Source organism: Zootoca vivipara, chromosome 2 (genome assembly GCF_965207765.1).
Source record: "Zootoca vivipara chromosome 2, rZooViv2.hap1.1, whole genome shotgun sequence".
Taxonomy (NCBI): domain Eukaryota; kingdom Metazoa; phylum Chordata; class Lepidosauria; order Squamata; family Lacertidae; genus Zootoca; species Zootoca vivipara.
The window spans coordinates 111,711,327-111,732,947 of NC_142584.1; the positions used below are offsets into that span (position 1 = coordinate 111,711,327).

A 21,621-nucleotide genomic window follows, 5' to 3' on the forward strand; every position below is an offset into this window, starting at 1 on the left:
GACCCCACTTCCACCTCACCAAAGAGTCCTTTATACAGAAATCTCCTGGACAGACAGTGTCCTGTATTCTCCTCACAGAAACACACCACAGAGACACAGGAACAGTGATATGGAGTAATTGGAGCAGCTGCCGCCAGGCAGCCCAACTGGGGATTTTGATCCAGAAAAGGAGCAGACGGGGAAAGGTTAAGCAGAATCTGTTATGTATTGAGACTGAAATTACTAGGGACAGTTCGGCTTCCAATCAGGGTCCGCCGCCTGGCGTGACCTAACCAATCGCTGTAGTGTATGGGCAGGCGAACGCTCCAATCAGAACTAAGCGTGCGAACTGGTAGTTATATTCAGCAGTTTTTCTCCGGTGGCAGTTTTTGACAGTTGGAGTTGCTGTTGTTAACTGACCAGTGTTGAATAAACGATCTTAAAAGAACAATGCTGACTCGGTCTCCCTTCAAGTTGTCTATATAACTTTGGCAATGAGGATGGGATGCTAGGGCCCACCTGGCTTGAGAGATCCGATACCGCTCCGCAGCTAGAGCGACCTCTTGAGGTGAATATCAAAAAAGGGTAGTTTGTACACACACTCACACACCCCTCTGTATCCAGGCAAGAAAGAGGCCTTATCGTGTAGTGTCTCCACATGTACAGAGTGCAAAGAAAGAAACACACAGGAGCCTTGCCAGGAAAGCCCCGATGGAGAAAAAGAGAGAATAGAAGTGGAGTGAAGTTCCTTCTCTCAATCCTCCCAGGGTTCTTTATTACAGAAAAGAACTTGCGTCGTAGAATTCAAACAAACCAATGAAATCTCTCCAACACATCCCAGGACAACCCACAAAGTTTCCACCCATCTTCCACGTGTACAGTCAAGCATTGAAGAAGTTCTGGTCATCCCTTATCTACACCTCAAAGCATTCCTCTAAACAGGAAAACAGGAAGAGAGGGGAATGGCAGGGTATGCAGATCTGTAATTCCTGGGATCTGCAGAGAACAAAAGATGAGAGATAAACTCTTAACACTCCTGCATTAAGGCTGGAATTCTACATCAAAGGCAGAGGAAACCAAATTGTTTCTGCATCACTTTACATGACCCTTCACTTTCACAGAATGGAGAAACATCTCCTCTGTAGACAAAGGTATCCCAAGATCATTCAGTCTGACCCAGCCAATTCTCTAAGCTACAACTCCCACCAAGTACCCCTTGGTCAAGCTTCACCGATCATCGGCACAACTGATCAGACTGAATCATAGGAATACATTGTCCAGGATATAATACTACATTATTGGAGTTCAAGGCCACATCCCAACCAGGCCAGGACACTCAAGGAGAACACAAAGGGTGGCCTGAGGAGAGTTCAAGGGGCCAGATTGAGAGACCTGGAGGGCCATATATGGGTGAAACTCGGAAAATTAGAATATCGTCAAAAAGTGCATTTATTTCAGTAACGCAACTTATTATTTTTAATTTTTCTTTTAATTTTTACAAATGCTTTCTTTTGCAAATTCCACAGTAATGAAAGAAATAGCTCCAATAATACAAATATAAACATCGCTATTACATTTAATTGTAATTACATTCCATTTATAATTACCCACCTAACGACAAATAATTACAATTACAACAAATAAAGGTTTGATATATCTTGCTTTGCATGTCATGCATCTATCTCATATATTGGTTTCACCTTTTAAGTTGCAGTTACAGGTAGGCAGCCGTGTTGGTCTGAGTCGAAGCAAAATAAAAAAATTCCTTCAGTAGCACCTTAAAGACCAACTAAGTTTTTAATTTGGTATGAGCAACTTTTAAGTTGCGTTACTGAAATAAATGCACTTTTCGATGATATTCTAATTTCCCGTGTTGTAAGAATTTTAGTTTCACCTGTATGTTTCCCCATCCCTGCTCATCATTCCTCCCCATTTCTTTATGGAGGGGCAAAGGCAATGCACTCTGTATAGATGCAACTACAACCAAACACCTGGTATTTTCAGGTTGTGCCAAGGTGGCTTCCTTCTGCATTGTCAGCAAGTGACAACTGTCATGGAACAATCCCCAGTGTCTCTACAGAAAATCTTACTGTTGGTCCTGTAGGGGCAGGGGAGAGAGGCAGTCTGTTAGCTGAATAGGTTTGGGGGCTATAAATGCCAAGAACGAAAGAATGATCTGGAATAAATGTGTAACCTGCCTCAAGATTCTTTGTGGTTGTTTTGTGCTTTTACATTAACTAAATCTGCTGCAAAACAACAATAGAAATGGAAATGAGCTGGAACAACTTGAGAAACCTGCCCTTCTGGATTCCTTGCATTTCATTGTCTGTCTGACTGACCTCTCTCACTTTTCTTCTTTCCACCCATGAACATACATGTGTGTGTGTGTGTGTGTGTGTGTGTGTGTGTGTGTGTGTTAGAGATAAACATACAGTCATACCCCTTGTTATCTCCACCTCTGGTTGCGGACTTTTCGGGTTATGCACGGACCCCTGGAACGAATTATTTTATCATTTATTTATTTATTTATTTATATGCCGCCCATCTGGAGGGTATTATTTATACCCATTTGTATCTGGATGGTCCACTGTAACTGCAACCTTAATTTCATACTTCATGCATCTGACAAAGCACATTTCCAAACAATCTCTGTTTTGGGGTGGGATTCAGTCACGCACAGGCAAATTCAGGTTGCATAATTAAAGCTGCATTGGAGTTCTTGCACAACAAACACACTTCCCCAAAAGACTGCAAGAAACAAAACAACCGGGTGAGGGAGTCCACCAAACTATATAATAGAATACGTCAGAATGAACTTTTTGAAACGGATCTGTGCTTTATTAAAATTTTATGAACCCATTACCAGCAAAACCCCATTTAGAACAACAAAAGTAGAATCATAGAATCATAGATGTGAGGGAGAAGAGTTACCGACAACCCCCTCCCATCTTGAATACTAGCTCCTCCCCCAGCGGGGAGGGGGAGACTTCGAGTGGTGAGTCAGGAAGTGGAGACAAGAGCATGAGTACCCTAGCGGAGCCAAGGCACCGCCGGGGAAGGGAACAAGGGAGCAGGGAGACGGTGGAAAAGAGGCCGATCCCACCGACGCCGGAATTGCGCAGGAAGCGCCGGGGGAGGAGATTCAGTATGCTGAGATTATTATGCTGGAGGAAAACGTGTGAACCGCCATTCAGAGGTTCTGTGGGAGACTAACATGTAGTAACTACCTGTAAATAGCCCTATTGATTAGCACTGTAAATACACAGCACCAATAAAAGAATAAAATGCAGAGCTGTGTAGAGTCGTTACTCTGAAGTAGCCTACACCAGGCACCTGTGACAATAGAGTTGGAAGAGACCACAAGGGCCATCCAGTCCAACCCCCTGCCAAGCAGGAAACACCATCAAAGCATTCTTGACATATGGCTGTCAAGCCTCCGCTTAAAGACCTCCAAAGAAGGAGACTCCACCACACTCCTTGGCAGCAAATTCCACTGTTGAACAGCTCTTACTGTCAGAAGTTCTTCCTAATGTTTAGGTGGAAGTTTCTTTCTTGTAGTTTGAATCCATTGCTCCGTGTCCGCTTCTCTGGAGCAGCAGAAAACAACCTTCCACCCTCCTCTATATGACATCCTTATATATATTTGAACATGGTTATCATATCACCTCTTAACCTTCTCTTCTCCAGGCTAAACATACCCAGCTCCCTAAGCCGTTCCTCATAAGGCATCGTTTCCAGGCCTTTGACCATATTGGTTGCCCTCTTCTGGACACGTTCCAGCTTGTCAGTATCCTTCTTGAACTGTGGTGCCCAGAACTGGATACAGTACTCCAGGTGAGGTCTGACCAGAGCAGAATACAGTATATTATTAGCAACTGGTCGAAAGGAACCCAAGCCAGCCATATTCACAAACGGAGGAACTGTAGGTGGGAATGAAGGACTGACACAGGAAATACAAATCCAGCTCTCTGTTCTGAGCAATACGCAGCATTGCAGGGAAATTCCAGAATGCCAGATTCCAAGTTATCCAGATCAACAGTCTTCAGATACCTCCTGAAAAAGAGAGGATCGCCAAATAGCGTAGCCTCCAAGACAGAAAACAAACACTACCAAATTCTTTTCGACACATCCAGAGCATAGCTGCCAAGTCTCCCGTTTTTGGCGGGAAACCCCCGGATTTAAATCCGTTTCCCGCTGCACCTCCGGATTGGTAAAAACCTGTAAATTTACCGGATTTCCGAGGAAGCAGCTCCTCTCCCTCCCTGCTGGGAAATCCGGTGAATTTACAGGATTTCTGGTGCTGTCTGGACATGTGCAGAAACGACTTCCGGTGCCGCGCCGCTGGGTGAGTCAGCCGATCCCTTATTTTTTAATGCGGAACTTGGCAGCTATGGCCCAGAGACTTGACAGTCATCTTCACTTCCCAGGAAATATGGGAAACATGAGTGGAAAACTCCATACATTTATCTGGTTTTTCCCGTGTGAATTTGCTTATGAAATTCTCCACCCCCATCATTCTGCCTGGACACTGTGGTCCAGTGCCAAGGGCCTTCTGCCTGTTCCCTCACTGCGAGAAGCAAAGCTACAGGGAACCAGGCAGAGGGCCTTCTTGGTAGTGGCACCTGCCCTGTGGAATGCCCTCCCATCAGATGTCAAACAGATAAATAACTACCTGACATTTAGAAGTCATCTGAAGGCAGCCCTGTTCAGATATGTTTTTAATATGTGTTTTTAATGTGTGACATTTTAATGTATTTTTAATCTTTGTTTGAAGCCAGCCAGAGTGGCTGGGGAAACCTATTATTATTATTATTATTATTATTATTATTATTATTATAGGTCTCCACTCCCTCTGAAGCCCTTTCCACATTTCATAAATCGGTGGTTTCCCCGAGGAAGTTAGCTGATGTTTCCTAAGGTTCCATATTGACTAAAGCATCTTCCCTGTGTGAGTCTGCCAATGTAATGTAAGTTTATCCTTCCTGTTAAAGCTCTTTCCACATTCAATACATTTAAATGGTTTCTCCCCCGTGTTAGTTCGCCAATGTAATGTAAGTTTATCCTTCCTGTTGAAGCTCTTTTCACATTCAATACATTTAAATGGTTTCTACCCCGTGTGAGTTCGTTGATGTATTCTAAGCCTTTTACTTTCACTGAAGCTTGCTCCACATTCAATACATTCAAATGGTTTCTCCCCCGTGTGAGTTCGTTGATGTTTTCTAAGAGTTCCATTTTCCCTGAAGCTCTTTCCACATTCAATACATTCATATGGTTTCTCTCCCGTGTGAGTTCGTTGATGTATTCTAAGGTGTTCATTTCGACTGAAGCTCTTTCCACATTCAATACATTCATATGGTTTCTCTCCCGTGTGAGTTTGTTGATGTATTCTAAGGTGTTCATTTCGACTGAAGCTCTTTCCACATTCAATACATTTAAATGGTTTCTCCCCCGTGTGAGTTCGTTGATGTATTCTAAGGTGTCCATTTACACTGAAGCTCTTTCCACATTCAATACATTCAAATGGTTTCTCCCCTGTGTGAGTTCGTTGATGTATTCTAAGGTGTCCATTTTCACTGAAGCTCTTTCCACATTCAATACATTTAAATGGTTTCTCCCCCGTGTGAGTTCGTTGATGTATTCTAAGTGCTCCACTTTCACTGAAGCTCTTTCCACATTCAATACATTCATATGGTTTCTCTCCCGTGTGAGTTCGTTGATGTATTCTAAGGTGTTCATTTCGACTGAAGCTCTTTCCACATTCAATACATTCATATGGTTTCTCTCCCGTGTGAGTTCGTTGATGTATTCTAAGGTGTCCATTTACACTGAAGCTCTTTCCACATTCAATACATTTAAATGGTTTCTCCCCTGTGTGAGTTCGTTGATGTATTCTAAGGTGTCCATTTTCACTGAAGCTCTTTCCACATTCAATACATTCAAATGGTTTCTCCCCTGTGTGAGTTCGTTGATGTCTTCTAAGGTGTCCATTTACACTGAAGCTCTTTCCACATTCAATACATTTAAATGGTTTCTCCCCTGTGTGAGTTCGTTGATGTCTTCTAAGTGCTCCACTGTTGCTGAAGCTCTTTCCACATTCAATGCATTTAAATGATTTCTCCCCTGTGTGAGTTCGTTGATGTATTCTAAGGTGTCCATATTGAGTGAAGCTCTTTCCATATTCAATACATTCAAATGGTTTCTCCCCTGTGTGAGTTTGTTGATGTCTTCTAAGTGTTCCACTGTGACTAAAACACATCCCACATTCCATGCATTTAAACTTTCCCTTTGTTCTTCCCAATGAATTCACAGATGACTCCATAGAATTCTGGCTATCATCTTCCTCACCTGTTTGGGAGTCTGGATGGAAAGAGAATCCTGTTTGAAATACAAGAAATACAAGAAAGAAACTGAACACACACCAATCCCAACATGCACCTTCTCTTATTTTAACACTGTTTCCTTTCTCCACTGTATGTTCCAAATTTTCAGGAATGCTGATGAGAAAATGGCAAGAACAACACAATAACTCCACTCACACTTAATAAACTGCATTATTTTATAATCTACTAGCTGACTCGACCACGCGTTGCTGTGATTCTTTCCTGTGATGCCCCCACCCACCCTGTCCCGATCCATGACGTATCCTGCCCCTCCTCCCTCCACCCCGGCTCATCCCTGTGTTTCAGTAGGATACCCTTACCGCTGTTGTCCCTGGGGAGTGTTGGCCCCTCCCCCATGTATCTCCATACAGTGGTGCCTCGCTAGACGAATTTAATTCGTTCCACATGAAAAATTCGTCTAGCGAATCCCATAGGAATGCATTGGATTTTTTTGTATTTTTTTTGCCCATAGGAACCCATTAATTGAATTTCAAAGCATTCCTATGGGAAACAGCGATTCGCTAGACGAATTTTTCGTAAAACGAATTCGTCTAGCGAGGCAACTTCTGCTCGAAAAATCCTTTCGTTAAGCGGAAATTTCGTTAAGTAGGGCAATCCTTAAGCAAGGCACCACTGTACCTTGGCCCCCACCCTTGGAGAAGGAACTGTTAGGTTCTGGGTTTCATTTCCCAGTATTTACTTTTGACTGAGCCCTCTGTTGTCACTTCCCCCCTGTATCTCCATACATTGGCCCCTGCACACGGGCCTGTGCCACACACACACACCCCGAGGCAGGCCCCTACCTCCACTTGGCAATGGTGGTTATTTGGCGGGGAATTTTTTTTGGGGGGGGTGTAGTGGTGCTAAATGGTAAAGTAAAAACCCCTTGCTGTGCAGGGGCCTACATAAATCAAAGGCCGTGCTGCGGCCTGTGATCCATGCGCTTGTCCTCTCCCTAGGAGCCTGGCAGGGGCCTAGGGGTCTGATAATGGCCGCCTTGGTGGTTTCAGTTGCTGAGTTGACTACCGTGTTTCTCCTAAAATAAGACACGTCTTATATTTATTTTTCTTGCAAAAAAACACACCACGGCTTATTTTCAGGGGATGTCTTATTTTTTATTTTTTTATTTTTTTATTAAACTCTGTCGGGGCTCGGCACAGCGCGCCACTGGCTTTGCCAGCTCCCGCTCTGTCGGGGCTTGGCAGGGCGGGCGCGCACGCTACTGCTTTTGCCGGCTCCCGCTCAGTTCAGTCGGCAGGGCTCGGCAGTTCAGGGGTCCACAGGGCGCGTGCGCCGCTGGCTTTGCCGGCTTTGCCGGCTCCCGCTCTGTCGGGGCTTGGCAGGGCGCGCGCGCTACTGCTTTTGCCGGCTCAGGGGTTGGCAGGACGCGCGCGCCGCTGGCTTTGCCGGCTCCCGCTCTGTCGGGGCTTGGCAGGACGCGCACGCTACTGCTTTTGCCAGCTGCCGCTCAGTTCAGTCGGCAGGGCTCGGCAGTTCAGGGCTCGGCAGGGCGCGCGCGCTGCTGCCTTTGCTGGCTCCCGTTGGGTCAGGGCTCAGAAAAGCGCGCGCTGCTGCCCTTGCCGGTCCCGCTGGGTCAGGGCTTGGCGCGGCACGAGCTGCGGATCGCGCAGGGTCCTGCTGGGTCGAGGCTCTGCGCGGCGCGTGCTGCAGCTTCTCCCGGCTCCCGGTCCGTCTGCGCTCCATGTGGCGCACGTTGCGCATCCGCTTCCTGACAGGAAAGGCACCTCCCTTTTCCTGTTCCTTACGGAAGCGCCATCCAGACCTGCTCCAGTACCCCAACACGTCTTATTTTGGGGGGATGTCTTATATTTTTTTGCCGTTAAAAAATCATGCCATGTCTTATTTTTTAGGCCCGTCTTATTTTGGGAGAAACACGGTATGTCACTTGGTTTGTGGGTGTGGCTTATATTTCACAGGAAGGGAGGGGGTGGAGGAGGGTATAATGCCACTTGAGGGCGCTGTTTGACTTGGTGGAAAACCAGGTCTGTACCTGCCCAGGTGTGTGATTTGACATTGCTAAGTGGATGTAGGGGCATGCCTGGGGGGGGGGGTTTGGCACAGACCGCAGCACGGCCTTTGATTTATGTAGGCCCCTGCACGGTAAGGGGTTTTCACTTTACCATTTAGCACCACTACACCCCCCCCCAAAAAAACCCCCACCAAATAACCAACATTGCCAAGTGGAGGTAGGGGCCTGCCTCGGAGGGGGTGGCACAGGCCCGTGCGCAGGGGCCAATGTATGGAGATACAGGGGGAGGGGCCAACACTCCCCAGGGACAACAGAAGGCTCAGACAAAAGTGCATGCTGAGAAATAGAACCTAGCAGCTGACATTTCCTTCTCCAAGGGTGGGGGCCAAGGTATGGAGATACATGGGGGAGGGGTCAACACTCCCCAGGGATAACAGAGGGAAGGGTATCCTACCGAAACACAGGGATGAGCCGGGGTGGAGGGAGGAGGGGCAGGATACGTCATGGATCGGGACAGGGTGGGGTGGGGATCACAGGAAAGAACCACAGCAACACGTGGCCGGGTCAACTAGTTATAAATAAAAGGACACATGCTGATTCCTTTACCGTCCGTGGGCCGGATTTAGAAGGTGATTGGGCCTTAGTTTTGGAGCCCTGGCCTAAGCTTTTGTGGGCTGCAGTCTGACAAAATGGACTCTTGACCAGGAAAGCTGGTGCCACTATAAACTTGTGAGTCTCTTTGTTGGCTTTATGTACTTATTTTGAAATTTGAACCAAGGTTGAACCGCATTATCTCCATGGAAGCTAAGGAATGGACAAAATTACAGGGGCGCTATAAATTATTCCACTCATTCACTCACCCAACCCTAGTCTTTAAGATTGGTAAATTTGCACAATTGGCCTTTAATTCTGGCCACCCTTGGTCTTTTTGTGCTCAATCCTATGTGTAGAGCCTCCAGCCACAGGAATTGTGTATCTTGATACTGGGCCCTTTGTCCTTTAAGCCCACCAAACTGGGGAGGTGCATGCATTTATTGTGTTTTGATGCTGGTGGAATGTATCATTCTGACCCAGTCCATAAAAAAAAAATAGAAACTATTTCAATATATAAATTATGATGGGAAGCATTTCCATAGCCCCCTTCACCCATTTTTTGGTTTGTTGTTCCAGCAGTGGAAATACAGTGGTGCTGTATCTTGGTTTTCGAACAGCTGAGTTCCTGAACAACTCGGAACCGAAACACTGCAAACCCAGAAGTAGTGTTCCGCTCCTGAGCGTCCATTTTTACTGTTGCACAGCTAATTTAAGCCCCCCCCTAAAAAAAATCGATGTCAAATTTTATTCCCTTTGGGTTCTGGCTCCATTATGGATCCTGCCCTCCCTCTTTCACTGGGAGGACATTACTCCATGCTGGTTCTTGTTTGGAGACTCCTTGGGTCTCACTGGGGGAACAATATTCCATATTTCTTCCTCATCTTTTTTAATGTCAGTGACACTGTTCATGACTGATGGTTGTTCCTCTTGCTCAACTTCATTCTCTGTTAGTGTTAATCCTTTTTGACTGTCCAAACAATTCTGATTCCTTTCACGACATTCACGCAGCTGCATATTATTTTGTAATATTTCATCTTTCACATCCAAAAGCAATCCCAAAAGGTCATCAGACTACAGACATCCTGTTCATCTCTAATTTCATAGGAACTGAGCAGAGCAGGAGGTGGCGTGATTCATATTTCCAAAAGCATCAAAAAATCAAGTTTTTATCTGATCTAATTATAGTCTCCTTTTAAAATCTTCTTCATGGTTTAAAAATCTTGTGACTATTTATGAAAAGTGCATTGATTAAACTTCATATACGCATTTTTTACATATTTTACGCTCTCTTCGCAATTGACAGTTCTCAGTCTCGGGCTTCCGGTTGACCGCGCCATCTTTGCTCAGACGGGGGTCCGATCAGCGGAGCGGACCTCGGCGCTTCAGAGGTGGAGGGAATTGCTCCAGCGAAGCAAAACCTCCTTAAAAGCCCCAAATCGAGCTTTTTGGGGACGGATTTTGCCTGGCGGCGCCAAAAGCGGGCTCTCTCCTCCCCGGATCGGCTTTGTTTAAGCCCCCGAGAGCGAGGAGGTGAACCGCGGCGGACAGGCTGACACTGCTGCTCTGAGAGCGCGAAGCTGCGAGTCTGGGAAGTGGAGGCGGCCAATTCTTCCAAGAATAATTAGCAAATGAATAGACTGTGAGTAATTTGGATTGTTTGGAATTTAAATTAAGGCAATTTGGATTTGGGAGAGAGGGGGAAAAGAGGAAGCCACCCCCCCCCCCACGGTAACATAAGAGACAGTAAACAGAAACCCGAAGCCGTAAACAGAAGATCTTAACTTAAAAGGATCCCTCAAAGGCATCAAAGAGAATCTACCCTTTGATGCAGGGTGAAAGAGGAGAGAGACTGTGGTTTATGGTAAAGACTAAGGAAAACCTTTTTTTTTCCCCGGGAGCCGGCAGCTCAGACAACCCAGTGAGTTGATCAGGATTTATAAGTCAATTTTTTCACTTTGTATTTCTGGACTTTGTGGAATTTCTTTTTTGGTTTAAATGTTTGTGAAATGTGAGTTCGAACTTTATTGTTAATAAGACTTGAAGAATGCAGCCAGCTTGTTAAAATGGAGTCGAGAAAATAAACTGTGATCATATTCCACCCCACGTGACAAGTTTTGACCTTGGCAGGATTGAATTATGTCAACAAAAAAGTGTTCCACTGAGTTCCAGCGGTCTGTTTTGACTTTAATGTGGGAAACAAGAATAGAGCTATGTCAAGAGGAGGCACGACGGCAAGAGTTACAGCAAAAATTTCAGATGGTGATGGCAGAATATGATTTTTTAGAAGATGAAGTTTTTGACATTGAAAAAGATGAATGCGAGAATGACAGTGATGGTGACTGTGATTTGGAAGCAAAAGATGAAGATGAGGACTGTGATGATTCAACACAAAATGTAGCACACCACGAAAAAAATGATGACTTTACTCTACAAAAAGTTGGATGGAGTGCCCTGCCTTTGAGGGGGGCACGATTGGTATTATTGGAATTCCAGAACGCCCACAGGGAAGAAGGAAAAAATATGCAGAGAAGAGAAGAAATTCAGGGGTCCTGTATGGTGGCCTGGATGGCAAAAGACTGTAAACAGGGGGTGGGGTGAAGGGAAAGTGATGTTGTAATTATTAGGATGGATTAACAGGTTTATAACTGGTCTGCTGATTATGGAATTTGCTGGATTGGGGGGGTGGAGCCGGTAATCGGGGATGTAAGGTTAATTTGAGAATAGTTATAGTTTTAAAGGTGAATGGATTTTGGAAAAATGTGAAAATATGGAGGCTTATAGAGGGAGAAAAATTAGGCACGGGAAGATAAAATGAGAGTTTGATTTTTCGGTGATTTGAATATTAGATGAAAATGTTAATAATTGATTTATAAGTTGTATAAGATACAAAGGTGTATTTTTATAAAGTAAGAAACTGTTGCAGATGATAAAAAAGGGATGAAAACCGGGGAAGGGGGGGGAGGGGAAGCCCACAAAATATGGTTTTACAATTATGAATGTAAGAAATTTTTTTCTGTTTTGTATTGTGTTTTTTTTCCTCTTTTTTTTTGCTTTTTCTTTTTTCTCTTTTTTCCTATTTCTATTTTTCTCTTTTTTTGGTATGACAATAGATGGTTGGATGGATGGCCTCCTGCGTACTGCCCTGGTTTGCTGGAGTTCCCTGGTGGCAGGGGGGGGCTTTGGGGTCAGGGGAGGGGGAGGAAGACAGAAATCCAAGCATAAAATGGACCATCTCTGACTGTTCACATACATGGGATACTTCTGTGGCAGGGGAGGACCCATGTGGGTGGGTAGGAAGGAGGTGGAAAAGGTGTTTATGTATGTACCGTTTTTTTCTTTTTTGTATTTTGTAAAATTAATAAAAAGTATGTTTAAAAAAAAAAGACAGTTCTCAGTCTCAAATAGGTAAACACATTCCTTTCTATTGTAACGTCATAATGGTGGCTCGCTGATCCCTCTCCAGGGACCCGACTCCAGCTTCCAGGGGGCCCTTCCCCCGTCCAAACTGGGATTTTAGTAAATTTAAGCCTTCTCCCCTTTACCCTTCCTCGGGAGAAGGGTTTAAGTCAGGGGTCAGCAAACTTTTTCAGCAGGGGGCCGGTCCACTGTCCCTCAGACCTTGTGCGGGGCCGGACTCCCCACAAATAACCCAGAGATGCATTTTAAACAAAAGGACACATTCTACTCATGTAAAAACACCAGGCAGGTCCCACAAATAACTAGAGATGCATTTTAAATAAAAGAATACATTCTCATGTAAAAACATGCTGATTCCTGAAATGTCTGCGGGCCGAATTTAGAAGGCGATTGGGCCGCATCCGGCCCCCGGGCCTTAGTTTGGGGTCCCCTGGTTCAAGTCCAATTCTTGGTAAATTGGAAGATTCCTTTCAATCTTTCCGGCTACAGGCAAATTAACTGTGTTACAGTTCTCTCAATCGGGGGAAATCAACGTCCTGTTTAAATTTCCTCCTGTGGCCAATTCTTTCCAATTAAAAATATTTTATTTTCTCATTTTGCATTACTTTCTATGGTAAAGTGCGCCCTGGTTTTGGAAGTCTTCCGGAACCGATTAAGTTTGAGAACCAAGGTACCACTGTAACTCCTAAGATTTAGAAGCCTGGAGGAAGAAAATCTGCCCCCACTACTTAATGAAAAGGATTCAAAAAACAAAGAGCTGTTTAAGAGGCCTCACCCCTTCATTCTTCCTGCCAGGAACTCTCTGCCTTTTGTCTCCTCTCCATCTTTTCTCTTTCTCCCTCCACCATCCATCCATCCATCCCTGTCCCCATCTCCTCTCCCCTGGAACTCACCCAATTTCTCCAAGGGTCCTGGGAGGGAATGCTCAGAGGTTGCTGGGAGGGATGCAGGAGACAGCCTGACAAGATCAACCGTCCATCTTCCTCCTTCCATCCTGGCCAGGTTTGCAGGTTCCGTCTCAGCTAGGTTTGCAGGTTCAGCTTCCCAAGGAGCCCAGAAGCCAGAGCAAGCTGCAAGCAAATCAAAACGTTAGATGGGCTTTAAGAATCACTTCTAAAGAAGTTTATGGACAATTCAGATAAATGAAAACTGTGGAGAATGCATCAAAATGCCATGAAGGGAATGGGCGGAAGTCACGAGATTCAGGCTGATAAATGTATTATGGCCTAAACTTTTGTGGGCTGCAGTCTGACAAAGTGGACTCTTGACCAGGAAAGCTGGGGCCACTATAAACTTGTGAGTCTCTTTGTTGGCTTTGTGGGAATGCTCAGGGTGGCAGGAGGGGACATATTGTTTATTAATATCCTTCCTAACTTGCGCTAGTATGTTCATTTACTTAGCACAATTTACATTCCTCTTCTCACACACAGCAGAAATCTGGTTGCAGGCTTGTTAGATCCACTTACTATTATGCATTTCAATCTCCCTCAGATTGAATTATATGTTCCTGGATAAGATCCCCTTTTCAAATCCCTCATTAAAAGGATAAAGACACCATAGTATTATTCATAAGCAATAAAAAGAAAGTTTACTCATTATCAGACAGAGCACAATGTGATCCCTGAAGGCAGGCTTAAGGCTTAAAGTTACAAGCATATACAAACAGGTTTACCCCATATGTGGGTTGACCTAGTGCAGGGGTCTGCAACCTTTAAGACAAAAAGAGCCACTTGGACCCGTTTCCAAAGAAAACAAACAAACTGGGAGCCACAAAACCATTGCGACATTTAAAACAAATATAACACTGCATATATTGTTTCTTACCTTAATGCTATATAATTCAGTGGGACTTACTTCTGAGAAACATGGTTAGGATCATTATCTACTGGCTTTTAGACTTCTCAGATGTTCAAATGTAGTTACTGGCCAAAAAAACCCCCTCTGTTTAAAAATGCCTATTTAAAAAAGCGAAAATATCTTTAGAAACATGTCTTTTTAAAAGAATATACATTTCAAAATGTGTGTTTTTGGGGTTCTTGTTTAAATAGGTGGCAGATTAATGGAATGGACTTGTGCAGAATTAGTATAGACCAGAAATAGATGGATTTGTCCAACCATACAAAAAAGCCACCAGCCCCCATACAGAAAAGCCACCAGGGGGGGCTATATGCCAAGGAGGGACAAAGGCGGTGAGGGGCAGTGGCGCGGCTCCGACTCCTCACCGCTTCCCCGGGCGTCTGTCAGTGGCAGCGGCAGCAGGGGCCGGGGAACGGGAGCCTCCTCTTTTTTTTTTTTTAAATTAATTTTTATTAGTTTTTGCATATTGACAAGACGAAAAAAGAAAGAAAAAACACATACACAATTAAATACATAATTTCCCTCTTCTTCTAACCCACCCTCCACGAGGCCCCTCCTGCCACAAGGTGTTCCCATGAACAGTGCGCAGTCGAAGATAATGCAGTTTATAATAGGACTTGTCTCCACCCCTCCCTCCTCCCCCCGGGAACCCTCCCTGCCACCGAGGGGTCCCAGAATGGTGAGAAGAGAATAGGTGGGAGTCCACCCAACCATTTCCTCTAAAAGAAAAACAAACAAAAAAAAGAGAAAAAAAAACAAAAAAAGAAGTAGAAAGAAAAAATTAAGAAAAACAACAACAATAATAATAATAGAATAAATCTTTTTTCCAAAACCTTATATTATGGGCTTCCCCTACCTCCCCCCTTACTGATTTTCATTTTCAACACCCTTTGAGCAGTTTTCTTGTCATATTCCCCAGTCTATTTTCAATATTCTCCAATCTTAAATCAATACCATCCTTGTTTTCTATTAAATTTTCTTCTATCATCATTTCTCATTCTCTCCCCCCCATATCCCCCTAGCACTCCCCCTGCCACAGAGAGTTCCTAGGGGGAAGAAGGGGAGGAGACAATGATTCTTTTTCCAATTGAATCTTCTCTCCCTCCTCCAACTCTTATATAAAACTTCTAAATAACTCTTAAATCATGTTTCTATTTCATCATCATATTTTTTCTTCCCATGCCCCAATTTCCCCCCAAAAAACTTCTAGATTCCTTAACACCTTTTTACATTTCCAATTCTAAATTTTCTCCTTATCCCCAATTCTCCCCCCCCCCCTCCCCTGGTCTCGGCCTTCCCCTTTCAGTCCAGCAAGTACCAAAGTCTGCAATCCAGTTTTCAAACCTTATTTTATCCATCCTATTAAACAAAATACTTTCCTACTTCATCCCACCCCCTTCCTGTCAAATTTTTCAGTCCAATCTTGTCTGATCTCTTCCCCCCAGAAGGCCCTTGTTCTTTGCTGGGTGCTTTTCTTGTGGATTTTCTGTCTCATCCAAAACTCTTGCTTCTTCCCCTCGAAAGGAGGGGTTTTCCAACTCTCAGCTATTTCTTTGCTCTTTGGCGGATCCTGTGTCCCGTCCCCATTTTCTTCGGTTCTGTTGTAGTTCGAGTCATCAGTCTTTTTATCCTCTTGGACCATTTCTTGAGATTCCTCTTGGACCATTTCTTGAGATATCTCGCCTTTCTGTACATCTTGATTTATTCCTTCAGATTGTTGTAAAGTCTTATGCATGCTAATTTTTATTTCCCACAAGAGTCTGAGAACTTTCTCCTGGAAGCCGGATGTATAATCTCCTGTTGACATTTTTCTAGCTTTCAAGGTCAGAGCAAAGCTTGGAAAACAGGAGGTGGTTACAAATTATAATTATTCCATATAGTCCAAACTGGATGCATTATATCCCATATGTTTCTTCAACTTTTTAGAAATTTCCAAAAGGCTGCGTTCAGCCCTCAAAGGTCCAAACAAAGTCTTTAAAAAAAATAATTTCTTCCTTTCACTCACCCCATTATTTTCCACTCACTGTTCTGTTCGGGGTGCCGATTTCCAAGGCAAGGAGGGGTCTATTCTTCAATTACATGTACGTGCAGGGTTCTTACAATCAGAGACCTTTCTCCCCCTTTACCCTGCCTCCGGGGGAGAATCTTAAGTCCGCTTTTTGGGTATATTCAAGCAATAAAGTTCTATGCCCCGGCACCGGGAATCTTCTTTAAGCTGCTTCCTCTTATACCAGTAGGGGGGAGATCGGCTTCCGTTTTTTAAATCTCACCCCCATTCCGAATGTTAAGATTTTTTAAAACTTTTAAATCCTTACTCACAGTCTCTCAATTTGCCAAATCCTTCTTCGGAAAAATCCAGCGCTCTCCGCCTCCGGCACGGAGCTTCTCTCTGCAAGGGTAGCGATGGCGCTCCAAAATGGCCCCCGCGACTTCGACCCTTCTCGCTCCGGAGCTCTTATTAGAGTCTACCGGAGAGTTGGGGAGTCGGGATTGGGGCGCTGCTGGGCAAAATCCGCCCCCAAAACGCTCAATTTGGGGTTCTATGGGGAGCAGCGGCGCTCCCGCTGCTTCCCCTCCCCCTGCAGAGTCGGGTCGCCTCGCAGCTCGAGACGAACCCCGCCGGACGGCGCTGGCGCTGAACCGGAAGCCCGGGAACGGGAGCCTCCTCAGCGCTGGAGTGGCAGCAGCAGCAGCAACCGCAGGGGGCAGGCATGGCTAAAGCGCCCTCTGACTGTACCTTGGAGAGACTGAGTGGCTGGCGAAGGAAGGAAGGAAGGAAGGAAGGAAAGGACGGAGGGCGCCCGGGACGTGTGTGTGTGTGTGTGTGTGTCCCTCCTTTTCCTCCACACACACCCCGCCACCGCCCGCTCAGCTCTTCTCCTCCTTCCTCCCCTTCGGTTACATTTTTCCACAAGTAGCTGCTCGCCTCGCAAAAGCCCTTTCCAAGAAAGAAGACGTGGTGGAAATGTGAGACTGGAGGCGCGCGCGCTGCTGGCCCCCTCGGGAAAGCCAGCCGGAAAGCCGGAGTCATGCGCTGCCCTGCGCCTCTTTAAAATGCCGTTGATGGCGCACGGCAGTGGAGGTCGCCCGGCAAAAGTGCGTACCTCGCGATCGAGAAAAGCCGGAGCGCGCCCGGCGGACAAGGGGCGGAGCCTTGTTGGCCCAGGCCAGTTGGCCTCGTTAGCAGGGCCGGTGCTAGGGTTTTTTACGCCCTAGGCAAGATCACCTTCTGGCGCCCCCCCCCCCCAAGGTGGTGGACTCTCCTTCCGGGAAGGCTTTGAAAAAAAGGTTGGAGGACCATTTGGATACGTTAGTTGAGATTCCTGCATTGCAGGGGGGTGGACTAGATGATCCCTGGGTGCCTTCCAATTCCACCCCATTCCATGGTTCTATGATGCCTCTCTTAGAGGGTGGGGTAAAGCCTGACCAGCCTCCCTCTTTGGCCTCCCTTCCTTACACCCCTATTGGCCGATCACTCCATGCCTATCAAGAAATTCCCCACATGGCATTGGCCCACTTTGTACAGACTAGGGATGGGAGGGAGGGGAAGAAACAGAGAAGGGGGCAAGGCTCCCCCCTCTCCCTCACAGTCTGTTTGTCTGTCTGTCTCTCTCTCACTCACTCACTCACACCCACCCACACACACCTTCTCTTTCCTCAGCTAAGTTCTCTCTGTCCCAGCGGCGACGCACCCAGGAGACTCCGCTGAGGAACCAGGCACCCAAGGCTTGCTGGCTTGCCCAGCCGTCTCCGGCCCTGGCGCTTGGCAGCACGCCCTGGCAGGCAGGGCTGCCACTCCGTGCCTGCTGGCTCAGGCATAGGCTCAGTGCCCGGAGGGCTGCTGGGCGGGGCTCCTCGCTCGGCCGGTGCTTCCTTTTTAATTTTCTCTTTTCCCGGCATTGTCGGGCGAGGGGCGGGCCAGCGAGGAGGGGCGTCACGCCAGTCAGCCACTAGCGTGGCGCCTCGCTAGCCCGCCCCTCGCCCGGCAGCAGCGGGAGGAGAAAAAATAAAAGAGGAAGCTGCAGCCGGCATGGAGGCGAGGGGCGGGCCAGTTAGGAGGGAGGGGCGTCAGCGTCAGCCAGCCAATAACGCGCCGCCATGCTAGCCTAGCCCGCCCCTCACCTCCCAGGTCCCGCCCCCCAGCCCGGCAGCTTCAGAAAAAAAAGGAATCCACAGACGCGCCGGGGGGGAAAAACCAAAAGAAAGGCGCACAGGGGCGCCGTGGGAGGGCGGCAGGCGACGGTGGCGTTAGTATCCGCCCCGGAGCCGCGGCAAAGGTGTAAAAGAGCCGCATGCGGCTCCGGAGCTGCGGGTTGCCGACCCCCGACCTAGTGACTGCAGTTAGCAGTCCGGGAAGTTCACATGATGAAAGGAAAATGGAAACGGAGAGAGTGGCAGCATGCCTTGGCCTTTTACCAAGTCTGGAAAGGTCACGCCCACCCACTAGTCACATGCAAGGAAGGATGCTCCAGGGCAGGAGGAACAGGAAGTTTCAACTGGCTGGACCAAACATTCCCTTGAATGTCCACTCTAGGAGAACATTCTCTCGTTCTTATTCTTTCTTTCCCTCTCCTTCCTTCCTTCTTTATCTCTGTCTTCTCTCCCTCTTTCTTTTTCTTTCCTTCTTTATTCCTTCTTTCCTACTCTTATTTCTCTCACCTCTTTCCTTCCTCTCCCTCCTGCTCCCTCTTTTCTTCCTTCCTTCCTTCCTTCCTTCCTTCCTTCCTTCCTTCCTCCCTCCCTCCCTCCCTCCCTCCCTCCCTCCCTTCCCATCTTTCTTCCTCTCCCTCATTCTTATTCTTTCTTTCCCTCTACTTCCTTCCTTCTTTCTCCCTTTCCGTCTTCTCTCCCTCTTTCTTTTTCTTTCCTTCTTCATTCCCTTCCTTATTTCCTACTCTTCTTTCTCTCCCCTCTTTCCTTCCTTCCTCTCTCCCTCCCACTCCCTCTTTTCTTCCTTCCTTCCTTCCTCCCTCCCCTCCCTCTCCCTCTCCTTAGAAACATAGGATGCTGCTTTATACTTCTGGCCCTTAAACCCTGGAACCAGGAGAGCAGCTCCAGTGAGTCAACCTCAGCCAGTCCCTTTGGTGAAGGGTGGTGGCTCACTGGCAGAACATCTGTCCTGCATGCAGAAGGACCCCAGCATCTCCAGGTACTAGTAGCTCTGCAAAGGTCCTGCATGAAACCCTAGCGAGCCTCCACCACCCAGTGCAGTTACCAAAAATCATTTTTCAATAAATTGTACAATAATTGTACATTTGAATATCTACTGCCATTATTCTGACTATGTTTCTGCTTTCAGAGCTAGTTATTACTTACATTATTACAAAAAACAGTAAGAATTGAATGCAGTGACAATAATTTATGATAATAAAGAGTGGACACATAGTCCTACAGATACAACCGGCCCTTTGAGGGTGACCAAACTGATGATGCGGCCCCGATGAATTTGACTTTGACACCCCTGCAGTAATCTATTAAACATTAAAAGCCTCTTTCTGACGTGTCTATAAAAATGCAAGTAACAGATACAATTTAAATATATGAAGTATAAATAATTATGGGAAGCATTTCCATAGCCCCCTTCACCCATTTTTTTGGATTGATGTGCAACATCATTATAGTCAATTAATTCTGCAGTGGGAATAGCACCTAAAAGCCTGGAGGAAGAAAATCTGTCCCCACTACTTTATGAAAAGGATTAAAAAAACAAAGAGCTACTTTGGAGAAGGCCTCACCTCTTCATTCTTCCTGCCAGGAACTCTCTGCCTTTTGTCTCCTCTCCATCTTTTCCTCTTTCTCCCTCCACCATCCATCCATCCCTGTCCCCATCTCCTCTCCCCTGGAACTCACCAGATTTCTCCCAGGGTCCTGGGAGGGAATGCTCAGAGGTTGTGGGGAGGGATGCGGGAGACAGCCTGACCAGGTCAACAGTCCATCATCCTCCTTCCATCCTGGCCAGGTTTTCAGGTTCAGCTTCCCAAGGAGGGCAGAAATCACAGCAAGTTGCAGCTTCCTGGGAGGGAGGAAGAAGTCAAGGGAGTCACAGAGCCCCTGCAGGGCTTCTCCTGCCCAAGACATTCTGCTGCCCCTGGAGAAGCTCCAATTGGGCACCCCCATCCCAAGAGCCCCCACCCATATTCAAACACCTTTAGTAATTCCTTTCATCACCTCCCTTTTTTATTTTCGATATTCAATCTTTATTGGTTTAAAATCAACACACACACACACACACAATGAAAGTGTATAAAAAGGAAAAAGGAAAAAGAAGAAAACAAAACAAAAAAGCACAATACATCTTACAAAAATAGAACGCATCACAGATGCACAGAATTGTTCCAACCATCAACTTCCGTCTTCCTTTATATGGATTATTTGTTTTCTTAATTACTTGCCTCTATTTTTCAATAAACTTTATCTTGATTAAATCTTGTCTGAATTCTTTAAACCTTACTCAATTCCGAGAGTTATTTGAAGCGTTCTAAAGTTTTTATATGGGGACACTGTTCTTTTAAATATTGTCTACAGATCTCCCATTCTCTTTTCAATTTTTGGGTTGATCGATCTCTGATCTTTTCCATCATCTATGCTACTTCTATATATTGAAGCATTTTTACTTGCCACTCCTCTTTTGATGGAATTTTATCTCCTTTCTATCCCTTGGCAATCAGCATCCTCGCTGCCATTGTTGCATACAAAAAGACCCCTTCCCAAGAGCCCCCGCCCATTTTCAAACAACATTGCCCATTCCTTTTATCTTCCTTGGCCCACCTCCCTTCCAAGGCTGGCATGGTATGCACATTAGTGGCCTGAGAGAAGATCCCATGGAACTTAAGAGTTAACCTGCAATGGACTGCTCTGAATACATGAGTGGCCCTTGCATGGAGATGGAGGAACCCCCTTGCTTGCATCTGAACTCCCCTGGGAGAGGAGGTGGATCTACCCACTGCTCCCTCTGCCCTCGTTGCCTCCTCCTCTGTTCTCCTGCCCTGCAAACACCCTTTTCTCTTGTTGCTCAGGGGAGAGAGGCGGCTGATGGAAAGAGCCTTCAAACCCATCCATTTGCTCCTCTGCTCCCCCTAAGTAATCAACTTAGATTGCAAGTTCCCAGGATAAGCACTTTGGAGCACTGCTTGCCAATATTATGTGTGTGTATGGACCTAGAGGATAACATACATGTTTATACCACGTGATTCATTAAAGTGGGCATTTCTTTAAAATTGAAGACCATTTCTACAAACTGGAATACTTCTGATGGCAGCCCTGTACAGGAAAGTTTTTGATGTTTTAATGTGTTTTATTTTGTTAGAAGCCGCCCAGATGGGCAGGGTGCAAGTAATGAATTTATTATTATTATTATTATTATTATTATTATTACTCCTTGCTAAGCCTGTCTTGCTATGCATG

The 21,621-nt window shown here is 46.0% G+C and overlaps 1 pseudogene across 1 annotated transcript; it reads right to left on the minus strand.

Annotated features, from left to right (window-relative positions):
- Positions 1-4,768: 4,768 nt before the first annotated feature.
- LOC148687073 (uncharacterized) lies at positions 4,769-20,230 on the minus strand (annotated as a pseudogene). Its single transcript, XR_015948511.1, has 4 exons — positions 20,068-20,230; positions 14,215-14,315; positions 13,254-13,430; positions 4,769-6,324 (listed from the first exon to the last, which is right to left on the minus strand). The product of XR_015948511.1 is annotated as an uncharacterized LOC148687073 (transcript).
- Positions 20,231-21,621: the final 1,391 nt, after the last annotated feature.